This window comes from Macaca mulatta, chromosome 18 (genome assembly GCF_049350105.2).
Source record: "Macaca mulatta isolate MMU2019108-1 chromosome 18, T2T-MMU8v2.0, whole genome shotgun sequence".
Lineage (NCBI taxonomy): Eukaryota > Metazoa > Chordata > Mammalia > Primates > Cercopithecidae > Macaca > Macaca mulatta.
The window spans coordinates 12061428-12089339 of NC_133423.1; the positions used below are offsets into that span (position 1 = coordinate 12061428).

Genomic DNA, 27912 nt, shown 5'->3' on the forward strand with positions numbered 1-27912 from the left:
AGTTACAGCTCATTGCTTGGCTCGGAGAAGGCACTCAATAATAGTCACATAAAAGGATGAGGATCCAGGGTAGAAGAAAAGAGAAGAAATAAATGTACTTTATAAAACACCTGATATTAAGCGGCCAAACATTGGATGCACAAAGCATGCTAAAAGGGAAATGTGTAACACAAATGTGTAATAAAAAGAAAAAACTCAATCTAACTTTTTACCTTAAGAAACTAAAAAAGAAACTACTAAACCCAAAAGGGAAAAACAAATAATAAAGATTAGAGCAGAAATAAATCAAATAGTGAATAAGAAAGCAATAGGAAAAAAATCAATGAAGCTAAGAGCTGTTTTCTTTAAAAGATCAACAAAATGGACAAGACTTTAGCTAGAATAACTAATAAAAAAGGAAAGAAACCTCAAATAACTAAATTAGAAATAAAAGATAAGACATTACAACTGATACCACAGAAATAAAAATGATTTTAAGAGATGACTATAAACTATTATATGTCAATAAATTTGACAGCCTAGAAGGAATGCACAGATTTCTAGAAAACTCAACCTGCCAAGACTGAAAAATTAAGAAATAGAAAGCCTGAACAAACTATAATAAACAAGAAAATTTGAATCAGTAATCAAAAACTTCTCAACAAAGAAAAACCTAAAATCAGATAGCTTCACTTGAGAATTATTCTATCCAACATTTAAAAATGAATTAACACCAATTCTCCTGAAACTTTATCAAAAAAAATTGAAGAGGAGAGAATTCTTCCAAACTCATTCTGTGAGACCAGCATAACTCTGATATTAAAGCCAAAGACACTGCCAATAAAAGAAAGCAAACTGCAAACTAATATCCCCAATCTTTGAAAAGGGTGGCAAGACCACTCAATAGGGAAAGGACAGTTTCTTTAACAAATACTTTTGGGAAAACTGGATATCTGTATGCAAAAGAATGAAGTCGAACCCTGTCTTACATCATGTACAAAATTTAAATCAAAATAGATTGAAGACCCAAATGTAAGACCCCAAACTATAAAACTTCTGGAATAAAACATAGGGGGAAACTTCATAACATTGGCCTTGACAATGATTTCTAGGGTATGACACAAAATACACAGAGAATAACGGCAAAGATAGACAAGGGGGGGCTACCTCAAACTTAACAAAATCAGAAAATTTTGTGCAGTAAAATATATAATCAACGAAGTGATAAGACATTATAAAATGGGAGAAAATACTTGCAGATTATATATCTGATAAGGGGCCAATATCCACAATGTATAAAGAAATCCTACAACTCCACAACAAGGAATGAAATAATCTGAATTTTTAAAATGAACAAAAGACTTGAATATACATTTCTGAAAATGTGATATATAAATGACCATCAAGCATATGAAGAGATGCTCAATATCACTATAGAGAGTGATAGAGAAAATAGAGAAATGCAAATCAAAACTACAATGAGGTATCACCTTACATATATTAGGAGGACTGCTATTAAAAACAATAAACATAACAAGTATTATAAAGATATGAAGAAATTCGAACCCTGGTGCACTGTTAGTGGGATTGTAAAATAGTTCAACTACTATGGAAAACAGTCTGGAGGTTCTTCAAACAACTACAAATAAAACCACCATATGATTCAGCAACCCCACTAATGGACGTATGTCCAAAGGAAATGAAATCAGTATGTCAAAGAGATCTGTATTCCCATGTACATTGCAGCATTATTAACGATAACCAAGATATGGAAACAATCTAAGTGTCATCAGCAAATGAATGGGTAAAGAACATGTGGCATGGCTGGATGTCGTGGCTCACGCCTGTAATCCCAGCACTTTGGGAGGTAGAGGAGATCAGATCGCCTGAGGTCAGGAGTTCGAGACCAGCCTGGCCAACATGGTGAAACCCTGCCTCTACTAAAAGTACAAAAATTAGCCAGTCATGGTGGCAGGCACCTGTAATCCCAGCTACTTGGGAGGCTGAGACAGGGAGAATCGTTTGAACCCGGGAGGTGGAGGTTGCAGTAAGCCAAGATAGCCCCACTGCACTTCAGCCTGGGCAACAGAGTGAGACTCTGTTTCAAAAAAAAAAAAAAAAAAAAAAAAAAAAAATATATATATATATATATATATATATGTTCACAATGGAATAATATTGAGATTTTTTTTTTTAAAGAAAATCCTATCACTCAGTCATCACCAACCTGGATAAACCTAGAAGGCATTATATTAAGTGAAATAAGCCGGTCACAGAAAGACAAATACTGTCTGATTCTATGATTCTACTTATGTGAGGTATCTAAAGTAGTCAAATCCATGAAAATGGTGGCCAGGGAGAGGGAAGAAAGGGAGATTGTTGTTTTGTTGTTTAATGGGTACAGAGTTTCAAATCTGCAACATGAAAATCATGGAAATTCATTTCACAGCAACATGATTATACTTAACACTAGTGAACTGCACATTTAAAAATGGTTAAGATGGTAAAAATAGAATTGGTTATACAAGGGTATTATTACATTTCTACAGGAATTATTTTAACGATGCAATTTTAAGTCAAAGTTATCTTGAAAGGCACAGCTACAGCCTAATTGCCCCCAGGAATACCATACGGGCCCTGACACTTGCTGTAATGAGTACAGGGGCTGAAGGGATGGCTGAGGTTTCTGGATTGATAGGATCAATTCTGACACTATGGCCATTCCCAGAGTGCCATAAGCATGGACAGTCTTCTCCAGGCAGGGCAGGCATGTCACACACTCCTACATGTTCCTCGAGTTTAGACTGGACTTGGGGGAGCATCTCCATGGATGCTTATCCATAACTCATGCTTAACTGTTTCTGGACAACTGATCATGACAGGCTGTGGTCCATCTCTGATTCGCAGCATCACTGCCTGTGTCATGCAGCTATTCAGGTCATCCCAGCATAATGAGATGCCTTTGTTTAGAGAAGTAAAATGAAAAATGTAGACAAAGACTCCGCGTGGCTCTAGTTTACATGGTAGCGTAAGACAATAAAATGCCCGGCCAGGCGTCTAAAAATAAATCAATGGAAATTTCTCAAATGCTGCAGGCTTTCTGCTAAGAGGATATTCTGAATTACAAGATGTATTAGACACAAAGTACAGGTGGTTCAGCAGGATACTGGATAACATGTGCCAGGAATTGAAGCACATGGCAGCAGTTACACATTTTATAATGTGATTAGTGTTGCAGGGAAAGTGGCAAAACCTTGCACCACCATTTATTGGGCAGCGGGTTCATAATTAATGTATAACTAATGTATTTAAAGTAACTTTTTCATTACTACATGCTCATTGTTGAAAACTTAAGCAATGTAGAAAATTTTAGAGACGAAATGATAAATGATGACCCCTTCTGGGAAATAGGGGCTAGATTACAGTTTTGAGAAAATCTAGGAACTTTCCTCAAAGGAACACAGATGTGTAATTTTCAATCAGGTAGAAAAGGCAATGCCCCCTTAAAACTGAGGGGAGGGAGTAAAATTTATCGTCAGGTGAAAGCCCCGATGCGAACATTTGCTAATGGAGTCATTAGGCATGGAAACTGCACTCTGCCCTGTGAGGCCTGCCTTCCTCTCCACAGCGCTTCTTCCTGGATTTGCTCTTTTCATGTCCCCCAAGTAGGTCCTTGCACAAGTAGTTGTAAGCCATTTTCATTGTTTTTAAGAAAAGTTTTGTGAATAGTTACATCTCAGGTATACTCAGGGAGAAGTAGGGGAGGGTCCTTGTTAGCACTTGTGTCAGGATCTTCCAGAGAAACAGAGCCTATATAGTATTTGTGTATCTTTCTACATCCTCTCCATCTCCACCCCATCTCCATTTCAATTTCCAAGTCCATCTCCATCTCCATCTCCATCTCCATCTCCAAGTCCATTTCTATCTCCATCTCCAGGTCTATCTCCATCTCCATCTCTCTCCATTTCCATCTCTATTTCCATGTCTCTCTATCTCTCTCCATCTTCATCTCTCTCCATCTCCATCTCCAAGTCCATCTCCATCTCCCTGTGTGTGTGTGTGTGTCTATGTCTGTCTGTCTCTCTCTCTCTTTATATATATACACACACACATATACAAATCCTATTGTGTGTATATATAATGTATGTGTGTCTGTATATGTGTGTGCATATATGCATATGTATATGCATGCATATTTACACACACACATTTATCTGTATACGTATAAGGAGAGAGAGAGATTTCGAAGAGTTGGCTCACATGATTATGGAGGCTGGCAAGTCTAAGCTTTGCAGGGTAGGCTGGCAGTCTGGTGACCCAGAGAAAAGCTGATGCAGCAGTTCAAGGTCATGTTCAAGCAGTTCAAGTCTGAAGGTCATACACTGCCAGAATTTTGCTCAGGGAAGATCAGTTGTTTTCTATGAAGGCCTTCAACTCACTGGATGAGACTCACCCTCATGGAGGGCCAATTATTTACTTAAAGTCCACAGATTCAGGTGTAAATCTAATCCAAAACCACCCTCACAGAAACATCCAGAAGAGTGTTTGACCAAATGTCTGAGCAGTGTGGTCCAGCCAGGTTGACACACCAAGTTAACGGTGAGAACCCTTGAAGGAATGGGTGCCTAGGAAGCCGCTGCAGCCTGGAGGAGCCTGAGGGGTCTGCTGGCTCCGGCTGATCAGAGGTTTGGAGAGACATTGGCTGGAAAAATGACCTGTGATCCTAGGGGTGGATTTGCAGAACAAAAAAGCAATGCTTGAAAATTCATTGAAATTTCCATGGGAGGAGTAAATAATAGAACAAACAAGAGGAGGAAACACTAGATAAATTTTGTTCCTCAGTCATTCATATAACAAGGTGGCATGCGGTTAATAATTTTGTTTATTATTTCACCAAACTAAAGCTTACAGAAAAGCTGCAAGAACAGTAAAGAGTATCTTTTTTCCCCAGAGTCATTTCAGGATGCATTTCAACATGATGCTCTATCATGCTCCAAAGCTGTTATTTCCTGTAAACCAAAATATCTTGCATAACTACAATTTTGCCATCAAAATAAGGAAATCGACATCACTCTATCTAGTTCTCAGGGATCATGTAAGTTTTGCCAATTTTTAAATAATGTCCTATATAGCAAAAGAATCCATGTCCAGAATCTTCTGTTATATTTGTCAATTTTCCTTAGTTGTCTCCAATTTATAACTTTTCCTCAATTTTTTTTTCCTGGATTTTCATGACCTTGAAGATTACAGACCAGTTCAATAAGTGTGTTTCAATCTGGGTTGGACTAATGTTTCATCATAGTGAAATCCTGGTTACACACGTGTCTTAGCTCAGGCTATGGTAGCAGAATACAATAGACGGAGGGCCTTAACCGCAGACATTTGTTTTTCACAGTGCTGGAAACTAAAATCTGAGATGAGGGTGTCAGCAGGTTGGGTTCTGGTGAGCGTCCTTTTCTGGTTGTAGGGATTGACTTCTCCTTTATCTGTCTCCTTTAGGACAGAAAGAAAGAAGAGAGCTCACAGGGCTTCATTGCATATAGGCAATAATCTCATTCATGAGAGCTCTACACCTGTTACCTAATTATTTCCCAAAGGCTCCACCTCCTAATACTATCACTTTAGGGGTAAAGATTTCAACATACAAATTTTGCGTTGACACAAAAATTTAAACCATAGCAGAATGTTTGACAAGGAGGTCAAAGAAGAGATGCTTCCTGAGTGCCCCTGTAAGAGGCACACACTTTGATTTGTCCCTTTGTAGTAGAACACTTGATTAAGGTGCTGTCTTCCCAGCTGCTCTATTAAAAAATTGTTATTTTCCTCTTTAAATGAAATGATTATTACATTTGCTTTGAGAAGTGCTTGTTTTTACTATACACTGTGTGGTCAACATTTTTCCACGATGTTAAAACTCCTAAATTTTTTTTAATGCCGTGTAGCATTCTACTGTATGAATATACAACTGTGTATGTCTGCACGTTCCTATCTATATTGTTTTTAACTTAACAATGTGTCACTATTAATAGGATATCGAACATGTTTTTAGCATTGATTTTTACCTGTAAATTTCATTGTAAACCACAGATGTTTTAAATTTGTAATTTGCAATGTGAAGTGACACAAATACATAGAAGGCACTAAAAGGTAGTTGTTAGATTATCAAACTAGCCTTCTAAGAACTGTTGAAAAGAAGCTTTAATAGTTGTTGGACATAGGAGACATCATAGATAATTAATTCGCTTAAATGATCAATTTTATCCTTTTTTTTTTTTTAATTTTTTAAATTTTTTTTATTTTTATTTTTTTGAGACGGAGTCTCGCTCTGTCGCCCGGGCTGGAGTGCAGTGGCCGGATCTCAGCTCACTGCAAGCTCCGCCTCCCGGGTTCACGCCATTCTCCTGCCTCAGCCTCCCGAGTAGCTGGGACTACAGGCGCCCGCCACCTCGCCCGGCTAGTTTTTTGTATTTTTTAGTAGAGACGGGGTTTCACCGTGTTAGCCAGGATGGTCTCGATCTCCTGACCTCGTGATCCGCCTGTCTCGGCCTCCCAAAGTGCTGGGATTACAGGCTTGAGCCACCGCGCCCGGCCAATTTTGTCCTTAAATGTGTTCTCTCAAACATTAGACTATGCATTTAGAGAAAATTAGGGGGTGCATTTTTTATTCAAATAAAAAATAAACCTTTACAACTTATAATAGAAAGGTATACCAACAATGCTTTAATTATATTTTATAATTATGCATGTGCTGCAATATTTGAAAGTTTGGTAGACTAAGGTTATATGGTGAAGGAATCTCTTTGTTGTGTAGGTTAATCACCATCGTATCAGGAAGCAATTCTCCACGCCCCTCTCTAGATGTTATTGCAGTAGCTTATAACCCTGCTGGGAGCTCTTCATCTTCTAAGACTACTACTGAGTTATTCCCTATTGCTGCAGGCAACATACTGAAAGAGATGGTTCTATGTCAGGGGTTAAGTATCAAAAATCATAGAAACTAAATGGTTGCAGAATTTGTTTTTATGGAAATCATTGTGCACTTAAAAGTTCTTTGTCTAAAATAACAAAGGGACATGTGAAAATTAGGTATTTCCTAAAGGATATAAAGATTTATGTGTAGAAAAATAACATTCAGTTTAAGTAAATAGAGAAATAATATCAAGGAGTACAATAATTGGATTCATATTCTTTACATCTGGAATGTTAATTACAATTTGAAATATTAAGTATTCCTGTTGTGCCACTGTATTTTATGGTTTTTTCATCTTTTTGTAAATGTAATAGACACATTTTAAAACCTGAGCATTTATGTCTGAAATATCGCAAACACAATGATTTCAGTAGGTAAAAGAAAGAGATGTCAATGAAAATTTCTTTTTAGGGCCTTACCCTTAGTTTGTATTTTCTGGAAAATGTAACATACTAGAAAGTCACACATATTTGAAAGTATTTTTATTACTTAAACTCCTAGTGGATTTCCATCTAATATACTTTCAGACATTGTACATATCCACAGTGCATGAACGTCTCCTCCCCTGTGCTACTTGTCACTGCGCAGTGAATAGCAGTCTCACCGGAAATCTAGCAGGTAACAATACGAAGAAAATATTTTTCTAAGTATTTGACCATTTAACTGTTCTAAGCCAAATTTTTATCTTTCCTAATAAGTGAAATATAATTTTCTGAACTGAAGGCAGTCCTTTAAAGTTTCTGCAATAGAAATGAATCTTGCCCTGAAATATAAAAGATTAATTGCTTCAAGCACTGGTGATAGTCTTGAGGAATGCAACACTGTTAAAAGTCACATGATTTTAGATTTGGCTATATTCTGCATTAAACCACAATCCCCAACCAATTGCACACACATACATGTGTGTGTATTTTTGTATAACACATAAACACATAAATGATTATAGAAACATACATATATGTGTTTATGTGATCATATATATGTTTTATAAAATTTTATTATCCTGTAAGACATTTGTTAAACTGGCAGATTTTTTTCAGTAATTATGTTTCATTTAAAGGACCATAATTAACTTCAGCTGATCCTAATTTGGGGGATTAATGCAAAGTTAAATGAGCCATTGGAGTATAACTAATAACATGTCATATTCTTCTTTCTGTATTAATTTATAGTTTTGAATAAATAACCTTCCTTTTCCACATCACTATTTAAGTGTCCAAGAAGCCAAATTAACAGGAGATATATACAGTTCAATTATTACTCAATTTCAGTGGCTTGAGGGGAAAATATTTGGAAATTCAGTTACGGATCTTTTTACAAATTATTGCTCTTAAATTTGGTTAATAATGAGAAGGAGTAATTATGTTAGATTTCTGCTCCTGTCTGAACAAAATAAGTGGATCCTATTGCACACTGCACTCTTAGAATGGTAATAAGTCTCAGGAAAAGACTTTCATGCAACTAAAGCACTCGTATGGAGAACTGGGCTTCTACAAGTTGCCTGGGGCAAATGTCACTGTCAATTCATTAAAAATCCACACTGTGCAGAGCATTGTGTATGTGTTCTTTAGCCAGGTCAAACTCTAATGATATGCTGTGGGATGTGCTGTAAAACAATATGCAGTATAAGTAATAGGTTTACGTTTGTAAAGATACTTGTTGCTTACCTTTTTTTGACACTGAACCAAATTTCTAAAATAGTTTCAGTATCTGTTCGTCTATTGCTGAAGATTATTTTCTAGTTTTTTTCTTGCATGTCTTTCACCTACATTATAAATTTCTCAAGGAACAAAACATTATATCCTACTTCATTATACACTTCTCCAATCTCCCAAGTCCCTACCAGAACATTTGAGATTCATTAACACTTGTTTAACAAATGAATAAATGAATTGAATTTTCATGAAAGCTTAAGGTTTTAAAAAAGCCACGTATCTGATCTGCAGTTATCAGATCTACACCAGTCTGTTGTCTTTCTCTCTCTTTTACATGAAGCAGCAACATCTTAAAGCAGAGACTGCTAATGTTTCCCAAAGATCCACTCCTGGCTTTCTCTACTGCAGTAGGATCTCCAGTTGTGGGTTGGGTAGGTGAGTGCGTGGGAGAGAGGTCTTTCGCTGCTCGGGATGGCCATGTACCTGAGTTGTGGATGTGAGATGGCTTAGGAGAAAGGCTGAGGCCGGGTGCGGTGTCTCACGCCTGTAAACTCAACACTTTGGGAGGCCAAGGCAGGCGGATCACGAAATCAAGAGATTGAGACCATCCTAGCCAACATGGTGAAGCCTCATCTCTACTAAAAATACAAAAATTAGCTGGGCGTGGTGGCGGGCACCTGTAGTCCCAGCTGCTCTTGAGGCTGAATGTCAGGACAGGGTGTTGGATGCTATATACATTTTAAGTCTCAGAAAACCATAAAGTTTGATATCACTATTCCCATTTTTCAAACAATAAAACAGATTCATAGATGTTGGATAATTTGCATAAGATCACACAATTGGTGAATAGCAGAGCTGAAATTAAAAGCCTAGTTGTTCCTTGAAATGTTTTTCTCTATACTGAGCTCACCCAAAACTTCTGCTTTTTATTAAAATATAAATGGAGGAATGAGAAAAATTTATAGATCCATGATGTGAAACATCTCTGAAAAATTTCTTTTCCTTCTGTATACATGGAACATATAACACATACGATATTATCAGTGAGTCCTGTACTATTATTTCTTGTTTGGTTGTCCACTCTGGAGAGAAAACAAAAACATTATTTATTTTTTAAATTTTTTATTTCTTAATTTGTATCTTTAGAAGAAATTTGAATGTATCGTAGAAGAAAACTGACTTTTATCAATCAATAGATGTAATTATTATAGAAAGATGACGGTGCCCACCTGGTGTAATAAAAGCTGATTCATGGCTTCTGTGCTAGATGAAGACGTTTTTGTTTTTTATCTAAACTTTTTTTAATTAGTGAAATTAAAAACACTCAGAAAAATGAGTAAATGGACAGTTTAATGATTGTAATATAGTAAGGAATACAACATAACACTCAGAAAAATGAGTAAATGGACAGTTTAATGATTGTAATACAGTAAGGAATACAACAATATCAGAAACCCCCGGTGTTCCCTGTCTCAAATACAACCACATCTCTCCCTTGTAAAGACAGCCACTATCCTGTTTCCTATGATAATTTTTTTCTTGATTTATGTCATAATTTTCCTATCTAATTATGCACTCATCAACACTACTATCTCCTGTCATAGACTCTTACTCTATTATGTCTAGCTTCTCTTCCTTATCTGGCGAATTCATCCATGTTGTTTTATATCAACGTGTATGTTTATTTGCATTGCCATATAGCATTCCTTGGCATAAAAATAGCAAACTTATTCCTTCAGTTTGTGGTTGGTGAATTTTGAATTTTTCCCTAGTTTTAGGCCATTGCAAACAATACTTCTATCAACATTCTTTGTCTGTCTCTTGGTACACATATGCGTTTGTATTTGTTTATGTACAGGTTAAATTTCCAGCACAGTCTCTAGTGGACAATGTCAAATTGTTTTGTGACTTATACTCCCACCAGCAATCTAAGAATTTCAGTTGCATCATAGTTTTAGTGAGACTTGATATGAGCCATTTTTTTAAATTAAGTCTTTCTGGCAGTGTAAATAAGAATCGCATTGTGGTTTTAATTTTCATTTCCGAGATAAGTCATCATGTCCAGAATTTTTTCATATGGTTATTTTCCATTTAAACAATCTGTTTTGTGAAGTGTCTTTTACGCATTTGTTAATACTGAGTTGTCTGTGCTTTTGTCTTTGAGTTGCAGGAGTTCATTTGTATTTTAGACATCACACACTTGTTATTTATATATGACTTGCTCTTCACTATAACCTCTATTTTCATGATCTTACTAATGTATTTATGTTGTGTAGGTAGTTCTGGCCAAAACCATAAACAATGACCAAAGTATATGACACTTTTGAAGACATTGGGCATCAGGCAATGAGGTACAGTGATTCTTGAAAAATAAGAAATGAAGTATGTGAGCCCTACAAGTGGCACAACTCGCTGTCTTAAGTTTCCAGAACCTTTTATAGGGAGGGCGAAGCTAAGAAGAACCTGGACGACTCCATGAATTCAGGAGAGAATCTGTAGCCATAAAGTGACTAGAGACTTTTGGACAGAGTACCAGAGGGAACAGAGCAGCACAGAGAGAATTCCGCAGACATTCAGTGGGTCTCAAGTATTCAGCACTAATCAATGCATCCATGTGAGAAAACTACCAGAGAAATGGGAAAGAATCACAAAAAAGCTTGAGAAGAAACAGCACCTGGTGCTCACACAGCATAAAATAATGCAGCCTGTCTGGTGGCGGGCGCCTGTAGTCCCAGCTACTCGGGAGGCTGAGGCAGGAGAATGGCGGGAACCCGGGAGGCGGAGCTTGCAGTGAGCCGAGATCGCGCCGCTGCACTCCAGCCTGGGCAACAGCGTGAGACTCCGTCTCAATTAAAAAAAAAAAAAAAAAATTTATAATGCACAGGATATAATTCAGAAAGGTCTTGCCTCAGTAACAAAGAATAATTTGAATTGCCAGTTGAACTACAGTGTACCCAACTAGATTTCAGATATATAACAAATAACTGTTAGTATAAATATGTCCCAAATATTGCATGGCCATCACAAACAGTGCAACTTGGAGTACAAGCAGGCTGCTATAGTGCAGTATATCCCAAATACAACTCATATTCTTATGCTAAAATTCTTATACTGAAATATTTATTTTAAATTCAAACTTAACTGTATGTACAATATTTCTATTTGCTAAATTTGGCAACCCTATGAATAATTAGCCCTTCAGTATGTGCTACGTTGGTTCTTAACAAATCTTAAAAGTAAGACCCTGGAGGTTCAAATGATTCCAAGTAATTTAACTGTTTCCCAGAAGAAAGCTCAAGAATGACTATAGGGACTCAGAAATATCCAACACCTGGCAAGGTAACATGTACAATGTCTGCTATCCAGTTAAAAGTTACTAGCCCTGCAAAAAAAAAAAAAAAAAAAAAAAAGCAAGAAAATTGACCAAGATAATGAGAAAGCTATTTAATTGAAAATAATGTCTAATGGACAGAGATGTCAGAATTAGCAGACAAGAGAATTAAGACAATTATTTTCACTACATTACCTATAAAATAACTAAAGGAAAGAGTGGGCATGTTGTGTAGAACATCAAAGCTTTAAAAAAAAGACCCAAATTCAAGTTTTAGAGATAGACATTGTACTTTCTGCAATAAAAACACATTTGTTGGTTTAACTGCAAAATAGACATTACATAGGAAAAGATTAGTTGACTTGAGGACATAGCAATAGAAACTATCCAAAATGAAGCACAGAAAAAAAACACACACACACACACAAATATGCACAGAGCAACAGTGAGTTGTGCTTCAACTTCAAGCAGACAAAATATGTGTAGTTGGTGTCCCTAAATAAATGGGTAGGGATAAAAAGAGATAAGGAAAAGTAATTCAATCTAAAAAGTGATTTTAATGAACCATAACAAAAAATTTTCAACAGACTGGTTTTGGAGATAAGATGTTTTATTTTTTTGATTTGTTACAGGTAAATACTTAAAAGCAGAGTGAAGTGTTATATAGATGGTTAGACTTGGTGACCTTTAATAATTTCAACCTGATATCTCATTCTTCCCACAGTTTATAGACATTTCATCCATGGCTTTGGCTATTATTCCTTTGTCTCCAAATGATTTTCTCCAGGTCTAACTATCCATCTCCCTACCATCATCTCCAGCCAGATAGTGAGTCTTAAACTCAACATGCTGCAAACTGAGCTTGGCATTTCTCCCAACAACAAATCCATATTCTTCTTGAATTCCATATCTCAATGAGTAGCACTGCTCTGCTCTTTAACCAGTTTTTAGATTAGTTATTTTAGATGAACCCTTTTTCCAACTTCCTTCTCCCATCCAACTAGCCAGAAAGTCTTACAAGTTATACTTTGAAATAGCTCTAGATTCTATTCTCTTTTCTTTTTGCCAGTTGCCACTGCTTAGCTTGGGTTGTCATTATCCCTTTCCTCTACTGTTGCTATGGTACCAGAACTATTTTCTGCATAGTCATACTGTCTCATTAGCTGGGTCTTTGAATAAGATCTTCTCCCTGCCTGAAATGCCATTTTCTACCTTGCTAATTATCTTTTCTTTCTCCTCTTATCCCAAATGTTCTCCCCTTGGATGTCTCCTTTTACTCACGGAATGTCCCTGCTCTATAAAGTCATAGCACTCCAATTTATACCACAGCTCTTATCTCACAGCTTTTGATTTGTGTGTTTGTATCCTACCTTAGTCCGGACCTTTCTCCAACAAACGAAAAGTGTTTCCACTCCTCATCTCCAGGGCTGAGCACAAGTCCTGAAACAAAATCATTGTTAAATGAAGATTTCTGAACCTAAAGACTCCCTGCTTCTCTTCTTGTAAGTTATGTTGGGATAAGACTGCGGTTATCAAAAACCTTACATCTAATTCATTCACATTATGAATACATGATTGGTGTCATTGGGTAATTATTTTTAGGAAAGTGATTTAGGAGTAATTATTTTTAGGAGAGTGATTTCATACTGAGGTAGATAATGCTAATAGTTTACATGCAACTTGGAAGTTTAAATTTTACTAATTAAATTGGTAGAAAGATAAGGCTTTGTTTGAGTGGGATAGAGTGATATCCCCCTCACTTTTTTGGAATAGTCTGTCTTAGATACAGCATCTTCCGAACAGCTTAGTTAATATGTTTTCTTTTATCTCATTAAAGAGCACAAGTTCACTTTTTAATATTTAATTAAATATTGTATATTTAATTCTTTTTTTATGATTACAAATACAGTTCTAACATACTTATATTACAGCAAATGGATGTGCAAATGGAATGCAATTAATAATATCAAGGCACCATTACATTCAGTTGACTTTAATCGATAGTGCTTATAGATATTTTCTAAAATCTTAGCTGGTATGACCAACTAATTATTCCCTTCCCTTTTTTTGAATGCACAAAGACACGAATAAGGTCATACATATGGCTGGGCCCAGTGGCTCACGCCTGTAATCCCAGCACTTTGGGAGGCCGAGGCCGGTGGATCACGAGGTCAGGAGATCGAGACCACGGTGAAACCCCCTCTCTAGTAAATACAAAAAGAAAATTAGCCCGGCGTGTTGGTGGGCACCTGCAATCACAGCTACTAACGAGGCTGAGGCAGAATTACTTGAACCTGGGAGGCAGAGCTTGCAGTGAGCCGAGATCGCGCCACTGTACTGCAGCCTGTGTGACAGAGCGAGACTCCACCTCAAAAAAAAAAAAAGATAATACCTAGTTTATCTTTAATGGGCAGAGTATATACAATAATAAACTAAAACAAAACTTCCAGGAACTTTAAAGAAAACTCCAGGGTTCATATTAAATCTCAATGCTTGTAGTCCGATTCAGGGGACCATTTTCTGAAAATAAATGGCAACCATTGAGTAAATATTTGCTCCACCTTAGATCTTATAAGATAATATACTAAATGAGACAGTAGAAAACATCAGCGTTACACAGTGGAATGGAAACTCCCTTGGCTCTCACACTGTATTTTGCAGAAGTAGCTGCAGTTCACGCATACCTATGTGGGAAAGACATTGTCGTGAAGTAAAATGCAGAGGAAGAATTAATCTCTCCCCAAACAGTCACTAGATAATGACTGTCATTCTCCTTTTAACACAACTCTTAGTTTTCTGCAAGTTAATATTTAAACCATATCTCTCTATGTTTAATTAATGTTTCATCTTTAATATTTTAAGTGATGTTGAAATAAAGTTAAAAGCTCCAATGGTCTTTTGTAATCACATCCTTTCCTTCCAGGAGTAACATTTATTATCTAATAAAGTGCGAGTCTCTCTAGCAGAAAATATTGTGAGAATCCTATTAATTTCCCAATGAAATTTTTTTTCTGTTTTATGTAGCGATTTTATTAATAGTCATGGAATTTTTATCAAGTAATTCTCCGTATCTATTAATATATTTATACGGGTTTTCTTTAGTTTTTTTTTTAACCAAGGTAAAACATGCAAATAATCTGATATTGAACAAATTCTGCGGTCCTGATAAAAATACTGAATAATATAAATAATATCCTTTTGTATCTTCTTAGATCTTTGTGCTAATATTTATTTGCTATATCTGCATAACTACTCTTCTATCAGACTAGTATTTGGAATGAACTTTGTCGGTTATTTGAGTACGTTATACTCATAAAACAAATCAGAATCTTTTCCATGGCCTGGAATATTGTAAACAATAGCATTTTCTGTTGTTCAACAGACAGAAATGAACAAACAAACAAAAAACATTGATGAATCTGTTCCTGGGTGCTCTTTTCAATATTAGAGCTTTGAGGATATTTCCAATTTTTTCAATGGTAAATTGTTACCCACATTCTCCCATTTTTTGTTTTGATGTTGGTAATTTGTATTTTGCTAATACATAATTTTTTCTAAATTTAAAAATTTGCTACTATATAGTTCACTTAGTGTTTGCCTATAATTCCCTTACTTTCTTCTGTATCTACTCTATGATTTTGACTTTATTTCTGATCTTGTCTCTTTCTGCCTTAGTAAGGCTTGGGTGGAATTACTCAATTTTGCCAATCTTTCAGACATTTATTTTTTCAACAAGATTTTGTTTTATATTTCAGTTGACACATGTTTTATTTATGCATTTCCTATACCTAATTTCCCTTGCTTTTTAAAAACACTGTTCTTTGCAATTGTAAAGATGAAAACTAATCGAGTTTAAAGATGGACTTAGTTTTCATCTTTATTCTTTCATCTTTATTCTTTGCTAATATATTTAATATTGTAATTCATATTATGTATTATAAGATTATATGATTTCTCTTAAATATAGCATTTTCTGGCTATCAATTATGATAATACACATTATTCCTTTTACTTTTTCTTAATATCTGTAAGTTATGTTGCTCAGTAGCATTAATAATATGTTTTAAATTTATATTAAATATTCAAGATAGAAACTAGACTTATTATTAGTTATTAACTTTAAAAATGTACTGTCTCTTTTCATTTCTACCTAGTTTTTCTTTGTGTCATGTGCAAATTTTGACTGCTTTCAATAGAAGTAAGTATACCCTCATAAATATTAAAATTAATACTTTGTAATATTGCCTTTGTATATATTACTGCTTCATTCTTTCCTTCTGTTCACATTGCTCCATCCCATTTAAGCTTTGATGACAGATGCATACTTGTTTGCTTTTTAATTCTACTGTATTTACATGTAATAGTAAAAGTAGCTAACACATAAAGCACTTACTATATGCTCATTTCTCTTCTATCTTAAGTGTTTTCTAACCACATTGTTTGCAGAGTGACGCTGTCTGTGGGGGGAGGGCATGATTATTACTCCAATTGAGACACAGAAATGTTAAAGAAATTGTTGATGTTTATACCACTGGTCAATAGTGGAGCTAAGACCCACATCCACATAGCCTGGCTGGAGAGGCTCTAGAAAATAAGCGACTGTGAAAATGAAATTTTAAAAAATAGTAAGAAAACACATACTAATTTGTGGAAATAGAGGTTCAAATCTTCTTCCCTTTTGTTTCTGTTTTGGAATTTTAATTTTTTTAAGGAGTAGTGACATCAATGCCTTTCTTTCCCAGCATCTTAGTTAGGATGTATTGTTGATGGCCCGTTTCCACTTTCTTTGCACTTGATTCTCTAAATATGCATTAGTCAATCTACAATTCCCATTGTTGTAACATACCTAAGGGCACTCATTACATTGCACAATATCCAAAGGTTAAGAATTTAGGGTGTGCATCCTCTACCTCAGATAAGTAGGGCAGAAATTAGTTCAGTCTTTAGTAAATGAGTCGTGCCTGGTTTTCACTCTTCTGTTACGTCACTTCACCCTTCTCAGCTGTAACCCCAGACCTGCTCAAGTGAGCTTCCTAGTGCTGACCCACTTGTATCTGGTTCTATCATAACTTCAAGTGCCTTACCATCATCTCCTCTCAAAGGTTCATGGACTCACAAGGGTGTTATTCCTATTAAAAACACAACTCTAAATACTTTGGTTTCAGAAATTACATGCATCTGAAATATAGAAGGCAGTCTTAAATACAATTTTATTTCATTGCTTCTTAATTATTTAGAAACTTACTCTTTACCCTGGAGATTTCTCTTCAAGCATAAAAGTTACCTGCATCAGGGATTCCTTTTACATAAAGCAATGCTTTTATTCACTTACTGGATAAAAGAGTGATAATTTATAGTAAAACATATATATATATATATTCTACTATTATATTGCTTAATGACTATTGAAAGTTGTAATGGAAGGAGACATTAGAGTTGCCTTCTGTGTCTACTTGAAATTCTGATGTGTGTTTGTTCCTCATTTGCTACAGCATAGTTACTGTCTAACTTTCTCCAACTTGCTCGGTGAATTCAAAAGTTGAGTCCTTTTTTCCTTTTTCTATTTCTGTTTTGCTCTATAAATGACAAGAATAAAAACCAGTAATATACTACATTTCTTCATATGTGCATGGATTTAGGAAATTATTTTCTTTGCTCCCGGAGAAATAACCTACAGACAAAAAAGAAGTAGAACCACATTGCAAAATCTGCAAATACCAGATGTCAATAGCTTGAAGCCAATCCACAGGGGCAGGGAAGAAAACAAGTGTCATGAGAGACAAGACACAAGCACGTATTTCTCAACAGCAAGCCGAGAAAAGGGCTGTTTTCAACACCACTGACCCAGAGTACACAGCAGGCACCTTTTCCTCCTGGCGCCCAGTACCATCACCTTAAGAAGTGATTTTTGATCTGTGGTCTGAAAAATCTCTTTTCCAAAGACATGAGATTTGCTTTGAGGTGAGGTGCAAGGAGACAGCTTCAAGTACAAATAAGAATCATTCTCAAGTCCAAAGTCAGGGAAGAACTCTCAGTAAAGAAATAAACAAACAAACAAACCCAGAAGAGTCAACGTTTTGCTGCCTCAACCAAGTAACTCCATTGGACCCAAGAGGAAAAAGCTTCAAACAGGCATATATGCTGTGTCCCTACAAACCCAGTGAGGTTATTTTCCTGAATAGATGGGGATCAGCTTATGCCCAGAGACAGATACTGAGACTGTGAATGTTCAAAGCGTAAGGTGGAAATTGTACTTTCTTCAAATGAATTGGCTTTGAAACTGCCTTTTCTTCTTGACCAGCAACTACTTTCTCCCACCATTGCTGCAGGCATTTATGGCCTTATGCTTGAAATGAAAAGGCGAACTTTGAGGCTGCAAGGATTGGGTAGCTCTGAGAGGGCAGGGGGTTGGGAAGAACAGTAGTTAGGGCATTCCATGCTCTGCTAACAGCTTGGCCTTCTTTTGGTTCCTAAGGATCTATCCCTGAGGTCAGTCTGGAGTTCCTTTGCAAGCCTGGGGATTGTTCACTATCTCACGAGCAGCGCAATCTGGTCTTTAGTACTGCAGCTACCAAAATAGCGCAACCTGGTCTTTAGTACTGCACAGGTGTGAAGTGTCAACACATTAAAAAACAAAATCACAGTTGTTCTTGGGGCCTGGCTCATCCCCACACCTCAGTTTCAGCAGGATGTATCTGTGGCCACAGGAACCCTGGAGCTGTGAGAGCCAGAAGTGGGTGGGCATTGGCACGAATACGAAGACAGGGAATGTGCAGTAGACACCCTGCTCATCAGGGCTCAGTGTCTTCATCTATAGATGAAGAGCCTGCTGCATCCCCTGGCAAGAAGGGAGCCTGAGGGTTGGGTGTGGAAGGCGGAATCTCAGATTCACACTGCGGGAGCTGCTGCTCATTCAGTCTTAGGGAAAAAATTCTCACACATTCTAACCGTGGGTTGCTTCATTTTACTGGTTTCTCTTAACCCTTTTAAGAGTCACTATTGTTAATCACTAAACTTTTGTTAATCACTAATTTCGTGTTGACATATACTTTCTGTGGGAACGTTGAATAATAAAATAAATGTTAAGAGTTGCCATAAGTGGCTGGGGTTGAAATGAGTACTAAGACTGGCCATAAGTGGGCAGGGCTGGAATCTCAAAGTGGGATTCTGGAATTGGGTTATGCAAGTATTTGATAACATTAGCATATAAATTGCTAGGAAAAGTGATACAGTGTTAACATGTGTCTTGTGGTAGTGTCACATTTACTTAAGTTGTCACTGTTGAGGGCATGGAATGAAGGGTAACACAGGAAGTGATAATGTGGCCATAGTGCTTATTTGTGATGGTAGAGATGATATTATCATGGTTGTAAAGTGACTGGCTGCTTCGAATTGCCCTAAGAGAGTACACTGAGAAAAGGACAATTGAGATTTTAACATTTCCCAAATCATGTAACAACAAGAGGAAAATCAGAAATCTTCTGTGGAAGCTTCAAAAATGTTCCATAACGCGTACAACTGAATATAAGTCATGTTTGAGCCTCAGGCTCAGGGCTTGACGGAAACCCCTGCAGACCAGACCACAGTTTCAATTCATGCACGCCATTATCAGGCATCTGAGGCCAGGGTATGAAGGCTGTTGGTGGGCCAAGAGTCAGAATCTCAATTACAAGATGAGGAAAGTGGGCAAACACAAGTAAGAGTGATAACTCCAAACTCCCACATTTTCAAAATTTTCCTTTCTAGACGAAGACATCTACCACCTTCCCTTACCAGTGCTTCCACCCTCTACCGCCCCTGTTCCAATGGGTACATCTGGACAGTAGTTTCATGAAAGGATTGCAACTAGACTGAACCTCTCTCCACACCCGCTACTTTCCATGGATTCCAGAATTGTCCTGATCCACGCAGTCTGGTAAGGAAGGATAGACGTTATACACCCAAATTGCAGGATCTTGTCAATTAGCAGGGGTCTTGGGAATATTTATGAGAATAGATCCTAATAGTATTGTATTAAGTAAAATAAAATCTGGGACTAAAACATCAGGATTCAGGATTTCAAATTGTTCTAAGCACCTGGCAGTATCTAAGTTTGTGTGGATGGTTCATTCAAGACATGTCTAAGAAGGAATCTAATTGCCGTTCTTTTTTATGTAAATGCTGTTCCAAATTCTTCACATCTCAAGGAGACATCTACCAATGAAAGACATTTTGATAGGTAAACTGAAGGTTAACATGAAATACAAGGTACATTATTAATTCTTTCTCTATCCATCTTATAATAAGTTGCACTTTTTGAAGTATAATTTATATTCATGTATATTATTAAGAATACATTGTTATTCCCTTGAGTACAGAACAAAGACTATTTCTTATTCATTTTTAAAATTCCTGCCATCTAGTATCTTTCATAAACAAAGTAGTCACTCATAAATATTGGTTTGTTAATTGATTGATTATTTAGAACCTAATCCTCAAGGTCCTTGATTGCAAATATGGCCATATAATCTTAATTTTTCTATCAAAATTAAATGTATTTAGTTTCTAGTATCACTAAGCTTATAGTTAGTAAGGAAAAATACATATACATAAAATTAGCATCGTGGGACAGCATTTACCAAAAGTCAAGTGATCAAGGCAGAGAATAGTGTATATAGGAGTTCAACAGGGAAGATATCACTAAAAGCGGTGGCCATAACCTTCATGGGCAATGTGGGAACTGGTCTGAGCTTTGAAGGAAAGGTGCGTGTAGATGAGGAGAAAGATAATCTAAGCCTAACATTTTGAGGGCCTGGAAAAAAATATAACATCGTTTCAATGTTTGCTAAAAAGACCAGCTCAGAAGTATGGAGATTGCTTTTAGAATAGCAGAAGTAGTTTAACAAATAACTTTGGACTTGATCATTGGAGAGTTGTGAACATCTAGCGTAGCAATTAGAACTGTACTCTACAGGTGATGATAAAACATGGAGTTCTGGTGCTGAAGTTTAGCATATGCAAAGAGGTATTTTAGGAAGAAGGCTGTGGCAGTGGTGTTGGCATGAGCTGAAGGCTGATGAGCTTGGAGATGGAGAAATGCAGAAAATGCAGAAATGTGCACAAGAGATTAGAAAGCCTGGACTAGGTGGGTGGGAAGTAAAATTCCTCCCTCTTGAGAAGGAGAGCTGTCCAATGATGACAGACAGTAACTGTTGTCTGTCTGTCCTCGGAATAGCACCCTTGTGCATATCTCTCTGCATCCAAGGTTTTACAGAGTGCGATGAATGAAATTTTGATTTATAAATGTGATATATATGCAATGTTAGAATTGTGAGAGTTCCATGCAGTCATAAAGATTTGTCTACTTTTGTTGATAGACTCACATGACGTGTTGTAGGCAAGGGATCTTTTCCACCCAGTGGCTGGTAGCCCACAAAGAAGACTTGGTCAGAATGAGTAATTAATTTAAAAATGATTAAATGATTGAGAGATTGGAAAGATACATGGAGGAATTGAACAGATGTGGATCTCACATGGTAAGTAGGAAAGCGTAGGAAGTTGCAAAAGAGTTAAGAGTGAGTATTCACAGCTTAAACTAGAGTGGAGGTAGGAGGAATGAGGGGGTGTGTATTGACAGGTTTCTCTCACAGCTTTATGCTCTGAGCTAATTACATCTCAACTTTTGCCATTAACTTTAGCATAATACATTTTAATTGGTAGGCAACCCCTCAGTCCATTTTTTAAAGTGTTGGTTTTTAGCTATGCTAAATGTCTAATATATGAAATGCTTATCATCTTAAAATAGCTCACTTAACTAAACACACAGTACAAACTTAAAGAATTTTTTTTATTTTAGTAAAAGAAAAATACCTTGGAGGTTACAAAGATTATACAGCAGGCTTTTAAAAAATGTAAATGCTTTAAAGTTTTGCTTTTTTTCCCATACTTATCTATGGCATACCACCAAATATAATGTAGTGGAACAAAATGTCATTTATTTAAAAATCTTCCATTACCTTGAAGAAAAAAAATACTGAATTTCATAATTCAGTGAACCAAGTTTATACTGTGCTTTACTTATAAGCAAATGAAATTCAATATATTGTATTTCTTTTTTTTTTTTTTTTTGAGACAAAGTCTTACTCTGTTGCCAGGCTGATGGGCAGTGGTGCAATCTCAGCTCACTGTAACCTCTGCCTCCTGGGTTCAAACGATTCTCCTGCCTCAGCCTCCAGAGTAGCTGGGACTCCAGGCACGTGCCACCACGCCCAGCTAATTTTTGTATTTTTAGTAGAGGCGGGGTTTCACCATGTTGGCCAAGTTGGCCATGATCTCTTGACCTCGTGATCTGCCTGCACTGGCCTCCCAAAGTGCTGGGATTACAGCTGTGAGTCACTGCTCCCGACCAATATAATGTATTTCAAGATTGGGTTCTAGTTTCTTCACTAACCTTGTATATACATATATATTATATATTAGATTAGACTGTATTAACATATGTTATTATATAATATATAATACAATATATAATTATATGATCTTATATATAAAATATATTTTCTTGAGAAATTTAGCTACAATGCTCTGAACTTTATATCTCAAAGTAGGGTACTAGTACCAACCTAACTGGATCACTGTGAAATTATAAGAATGTATTAAAGCACCCAATGTAATGCATTAAGTAATACCAGGAGTGTAATCAGTGTATTTTGATGATTTTTATATTTAATTCTTGTCTGATCATATACAGTGTCACAAACAATTTTGACCTGTAAATCACCATATTAGTAAATTAAGTGCCCTTGCATACTATATTGTTGAAGTCATAGCTTTGAAGACACAGCTGTAAACATCGTAAGTTGTCTGGTATCTATTTGTTTATCTCAAAGGTATTGACAAATAGGTGAGAATCACTGGGAGTATTAGAGATCAAATTCCACTTTTTTCATTTTTGGATCTGCAAAGTGTGGCCCAGAAATTGACTTATCAATTTCACACTGTGTTAGGCTGTCCTTGCATTGCTATAATATAAAGAAATACTTGAGACTGGGCCATTTATAAGAAAAGAAGTTTAATTAGCTCACAGTTTGCAGCCTGTACAGGAAGCATAATACGGGTATCTGTTTCTAAGGAGGGTTCAAGAAGCTTACAATTATGGCAGAAGGCAAAGGGTGTGTGGGCATATCACCTGGTGAAAGAACAAGCAAGAGAGAGAGTGAAGGGGGAGGTGCAGCTGCACATTTTTAAATGACCACATATTGTGAGAACTCACTCACTATCATGAGGATAGCACCAAGAAGATGATTCATGAGAGTCCATCCCTGTGATCCAATCACCTCCATCAGGCCCCACCTTCAATAATAAGAATTACAATTCAACATGAAATTTGAATGGAGACAAATATACAAACTGTGAGAGGATACACAAAGTATATTTGCATATACAAACTGTATTCATATATATAAACTATATCACACACTTACATATACATTGCCTGGTAGTTTACAGTTTATTTTTAATATCCGATGAGTCGTGCAAATTTTCAGATGTGTTTGTGATATGCAATGAAAAAAGTTTAAAACACAGGACTTTTAGAAAGTTAGGCTTGAGCATTTACTCTTAATTTTTCAAAGAGGAGACTACTTTGTCAATTCTCTCTCTCTCTCTCTCTCTCTCTCTCTCTCTCACGCACACACACACACACAGAGAGAGAGAGAAACTCACATGCATATGGTAAATCTATTAATAGAATCTGAGTTTGTTAGAATTTTTACAATTTCAATTCAATATAATTATATGTTGAATGTGCAGGGTATACTGTAATGGGTCAGTTGTTTACAGGATATATAAAAATAAATTTTATATTTCTTCCTTTCCATGAATTTTATTCAAATATCTATGATAAGTTGGCTACAAAATAGATATAATGTTCTTCAGACTATAATAATCATCATTTTGTTTTGCAAAAATGAATTCTGTAGATGGTTAAAAAAAAAGCAAGTGATAAAATCTCGTATTATCCAGCTCCAGTTGCTGTAACAAAATGCCACAGACCCAGTGGCTTAAACAACAGAAATGTATTTACTCCACAGTCCTAGGGGCTGGAAAGTCCAAGATCAATTTTCTGGCAGGATTGGGTTTCCTGCAAGGGCTCCTTTCCTGGATAATAGATGGCCACTTTCTCCTCACATGGCCTTTCCTCTGACTGAGCAAGGAAGAGGAAGAGAGAATGAGGGAGAGAGAGAGAAAGCAAGAGAAAGAGAGGATAGAGAGAGACAGAGAGAGAGAGAAAAAGAGAGAGAGAGAGACTGAGTGAGAGACAGAGAAAGAGGTTTCTTTTTATAAGTCCAGCAGTTCTATTGGAATAGGGCCCCGCCCTTATGACCTTATGTGACCTCAATTACATCCTAAAGACCCTGTCTCCAAATACAGTCACATCGGGGATTAGGATTTCAGAGATGTATGGAGGAGGCACAATTCAGTCCACAGCAATCACGAAAATTTTGGTAAAGAAAGAAGCACTTGGGATGGGATGGAAGTCTGTGTAAGGACCCAGAACACTGAGGTGGAAGTCATACTCTGAATTAAGTGTGAGGGAGATCATGAATGTATAGAGCAAGCTTGTGCAACCCATGGCCCGCAGACTGCATGCTGTCCACACGGCTTTGGATGTAGCCCAATGCAAGTTTGTAAACTTTCTTAAAACATTATGACATTTTTTTGAGATTTTTTTAAAAGCTCATCAGCTGTTGTTAGTGTTAGTGTATTTTATGTGTGGCCCAAGATGATTCTTCCAGTGTCCCAAGGAAGTCAAAAGGTTTGACACCCTGGTATAGAGGCATGAAAGTTCAGTGAATTTTGTAATTTTGTTATAATAGAAAATAAATTGGGGAGCAGTCAGAGAACAAACACAAAGTAATGTTTAGTTTAAGTGTTAGAGAACCTTGAGGTCTAGTCTAAATAATTGGATAATTTAAATATTAAAATGAAGTTATTGATGTTTTGAGCAAGGGAATGTTACTATTTGATCTTCACTTTGGAAAGATTCATAAGATGAAGTATTTAGAACAAATTCAAATGAGAAGATTTCGGAGTATGTGAGACAATTTAGAGAATTATTGCAGTCTACGTCATTGAGATTAAATGAAATTATGACTGCGTAATAGTTTTATCTCCATTTCTTTACCAAAATTCCTTACCACATGACCTATGCCTTTCCTTACTGTCTAAGCAATTTAACTTTCACCCATACCTATCTATAGAAATTGCTTTCTTACATTTCCCAGATGGACTCATCCCTAAATCCAAAGGTTCTTTCCTAGTGTCCTTATCCTTGGCCTCTCTTTGGTCTCAATGAATTCTTTTTCTAAACTCATTTCAGTAACTTCTTTTCCCTCTTTTCTTTCTATTTCTTGGTAACGTTCACTTGCTGTTCTTTTTTCTTGCATCCAAAAAAGTATGTTTCTCTAGGGTTTTCACTTGAATTTCTCTTATATTCCATTCATGAGTGAAATGACCTCTGCTCTAATTTGACAGATCGGTCTTTACCCATCACTTACATCCCACCTCTGTCTCTAGCCCAGTGTTCTCCAGAATTCCATCTCTCTCTTCCATCAGTCTTTGTGCCCTCTTCAGTAAGTTCATCATCACCTACTCTTCATTTTCCCTCTAAAAGTAATCTCCAGGTGCTCTATTTTGCCTTTTAAACGTCATTGTTTTATTACCAGTGAGTCTCACTTTAATGGGGCTTCACTGAGAATCTCTCTGCGATCCAATGGGTGATGACCTGGTTCAGATCCAAGTCCTGGCCAGTGGGGACCCTAGATTTGTTCCTTCCTTAGGACCATTGCCCCAGCCCTCATGGTACTGGCTGCTCCCAAATCTGTATTCCTGGATTCTTTAGAGTTCTTTACTGTTTACTCTTAATTTAACTTATTTATTTATTTATTTATTTATCTATTTATTTTTTGAGATGGAGACTTGATCTGTTGTCAGGCTGGAATTCAGTGGTGTGATCTCAGCTCACTGCAGCCTCCACCTCCCGGGTTCAAGCGCTTCTCCTGCCTCAACCTCCCAAGTAGCTGGGACTACAGGTGCGCACCAACATGCCCAGATAATTTTTTATTTTTTATTTTTAGTAGAGACAGAGTTCAACCATGTTGGCCAGGATGGTCTTGATCTCTTGGCCTCATAATCCACCCGCCTCAGCCTCCCAAAATGCTGGGATTACAGGTGTGAGTCACTGTGCCAGGCATATTTATCTATTTTTTAAAGACAGGGACTCACTCTGTCACCCAGGCTTGAGTGCAGTGGTGAGACTATAGCTCACTGCAGGACACAACCTCCTGAGCTCAAGCCATCCTTGTGTCTCAGCCTGCCCAGTAGCTGGGCCCACCAGTGTGCTCCACCATGCCCAGCTACTTTTTATTTTATTCTTTTTTTTTTTTTTTTTTTAATAGAGACAGAGTCTCCCTGTGTTACCCAAGCTGATCTTGAACTCCTGGGCTCAAGCGATCCTCCCTCCTCATCCTCCCAGAGGGCTGGGATTATAGGTATGAGCCCCCACTCCTGGACTGATTCTCTGCCCTTTAGTAGCCAATACCCTGTTTTGCCTAATAATTCTTAGTGTTAGACTTTCTCTGTTAAAATTATTATATAATTTCTGTCTCTTAAATGGATCCTGATTGATGCGGTAACTGGTATGGTATAAATAAATAAATAAATGTGTGTGGGGGGGGGTTGTATTTGTTAATTACCCATTTTATCTCAGTCTGTCACAGAATGCAAGAAAGGACTTTGCTTTATTTACCACAATGTCTCCAGTGGCTAGAATATATGCTTGACAAGTTATAAGCACTGGATAGGAAGGAATAAAGGAAGGATGGAGGAAGTTAGGAGAGGGAGGGAGGGAGGGAGAGATGTTGTGAAACAGAGGAATAATGGAGGAAGGTAGAATGGATAGATAGATGAATGGATGGAAGCATGGATTGATGGATGATGACTCCCCCCAGCTCCCACGTGGCATCACATAGCCTGTAATAGCACCTGGTAGGTAGTAAGCACTCGTGAAATAGTCATACATTAATCTCTTTTCAGTCCTTTAAAAAAAGGAAAAAAGGAAAAAAATAATAATTGTTTTCTTTTTTTGGTACCTAAACTCAAAACCTCAATATAAATCCACTCTTTAAAATTTGTCTTCTATTTTCCATATATTTATTTACATGTAGTTCTCATTTGCATTGTTTTGAATTATTTCTTGTCATTATTATTATTGTACTAATTGATTTTTTACCTTTCTTATACTTCCTTTTATGCTTCATACTTCTCCAGTCAAATGAAGCGTTCAGTCCCTGGCTTCCTCTAAAAGTTGATGCGTTTGCTTATATTTTCCTGAATTAGAAGCCACCTGTCCTGGGTTTCTACAGTGTCAGCTTACTGCAGTATAATGTATTTATTTTCTTTTTTTGTTCCCCCTTCTTAAAACTACTTCATCAAACCTAATTTGTCTGCCTGTAAAAAAAAGATATCAAGAGACTGAAAATACCAAGAATGACAGAAACAATCACACACACAATAAAACAGGTATTGATTGCTTAATACATAACAGGTTGCTATCTTAAATACAACTATGTATTAGCTCATTTAATGCTCACAACTTGATTGAAATAGCTATTATTATACCTATTACTGGAATTTGATGGCATGTTTTATTTTAAGAGCCCGTATATAATCTGTGAAATATTTATCCTAGTATATTTGGTACACTGTGTACCTTAAGTGTTCAGAATGTCAGTCTATCGTTCATGACACTTGTATAGGTGATTTGGCAGAAGTGGTGGAGGGAACTTATTGAGGATCGGTGGCAAGTATTGTTGTTGAGTGACTATTTTGGCTTTGAAGAAGAGGACACCTGGATGGACCCAAGTTTTGTCCTGCCAAAAGCTGATACAATTTTGGTGGTGTCTTCAAGAAAAATTATTCGCATTTTAACAAAACAA

The 27912-nt window shown here is 36.7% G+C and overlaps 1 long non-coding RNA gene across 2 annotated transcripts in view; it reads right to left on the bottom strand.

The window, feature by feature from the left end:
• LOC144336470 (uncharacterized) overlaps window positions 1-27912 on the bottom strand; it is a 415262-nt gene that overhangs the window by 3763 nt on the left and 383587 nt on the right. For both annotated transcript variants that reach the window (XR_013408315.1, XR_013408314.1), the window contains exon 3: window positions 13306-13375. This is a non-coding gene — a long non-coding RNA (uncharacterized LOC144336470). The remainder of the gene's footprint in view (window positions 1-13305; window positions 13376-27912) is intronic.